The sequence below is a fragment of the Tachyglossus aculeatus genome, unplaced genomic scaffold (assembly GCF_015852505.1).
Source record: "Tachyglossus aculeatus isolate mTacAcu1 unplaced genomic scaffold, mTacAcu1.pri scaffold_1_arrow_ctg1, whole genome shotgun sequence".
NCBI lineage: Eukaryota > Metazoa > Chordata > Mammalia > Monotremata > Tachyglossidae > Tachyglossus > Tachyglossus aculeatus.
Window position 1 is genome coordinate 2,181,520 of NW_024044915.1, and position 1,024 is coordinate 2,182,543.

The window sequence follows — 1,024 nt, forward strand, 5'->3', positions numbered from 1 at the left end:
ATGTCAGCGTGGCTACTGCATTTAGCTTCGCTTTCATCTCCTTCATTTTCATCGTCTTCTCGAACGTGCACATCTTCAGGCCGTGCTGAGGATGCTGCCTGCCGAGGGTCGGGCCAAAGCCTTCTCCACATGCCTGCCCCACCTCGCCGTCGTGACTTTATTCGTAGCCAAAGCTGCCTTTGTCTATCTCAAACCTCTGTCTGACTCGCCCTCACTCCAGAACCTGCTGGCGTCCATGTTTTACATGATGGTGCCCCCAACTTTGAATCCCTTCATGTACAGCCTGAGGAACCGAGACATGAAATCCACCCTGAGGAGAATGATAGTGGAGAGATGCCTCTAAAACAGCGGTAGAACCTTTTTCTCCCTGAGATCAGAGGCCCTTCTAGCCTGGGGGATGCTGGGTCCCCACCTCTTGGGGTCGGTCACATAGGAACTACTGGTGACTATGGAGTCTCTCACAGAGAAAGATTAACAGCCCGTTCATCTGGACCTCAAGATCCAGGACCACAATGCCCGAATGGACCATAATGCCAGCTCTCTACATGGAGTGATGGCCGTGGAGATTGGCTAATTGTTTGTAGCCTTTGTAAAGCGATTATTATCAATCAATCTAGTGTTTACTGTGTACAGAGACCTGAACTGAACTCTTGAGAGAGTACAATATAGCAGAATCAGTACATATGTTCCCATTATGTGCCGGGTACTGTACTAAGCGCTGGGGTAGATACGAGACAATCGGGTTGTACCCAGTCCTTGTTCCACACGGGCTCACAGTCTTAATCTCTGTTGCATAGATAAGGTAACTGAAGCCCAGAGAAGTGAAGTGACTTGACCAAGGTCATAAAGCAGGTACATGGCAGGGCAGGGATTAGAACCCAGGTCCTCCTCTGACTCCCAACCCCGTGCTCTTTCCATTAGGCTCACCCAGTGCATTAACGTTAACTGGCCCCAGAACAAGATCAGTCCTTGATCAGGACTGAGATGGCATGAAAATGAGGTGGCATTTAATAATCAATCAGTC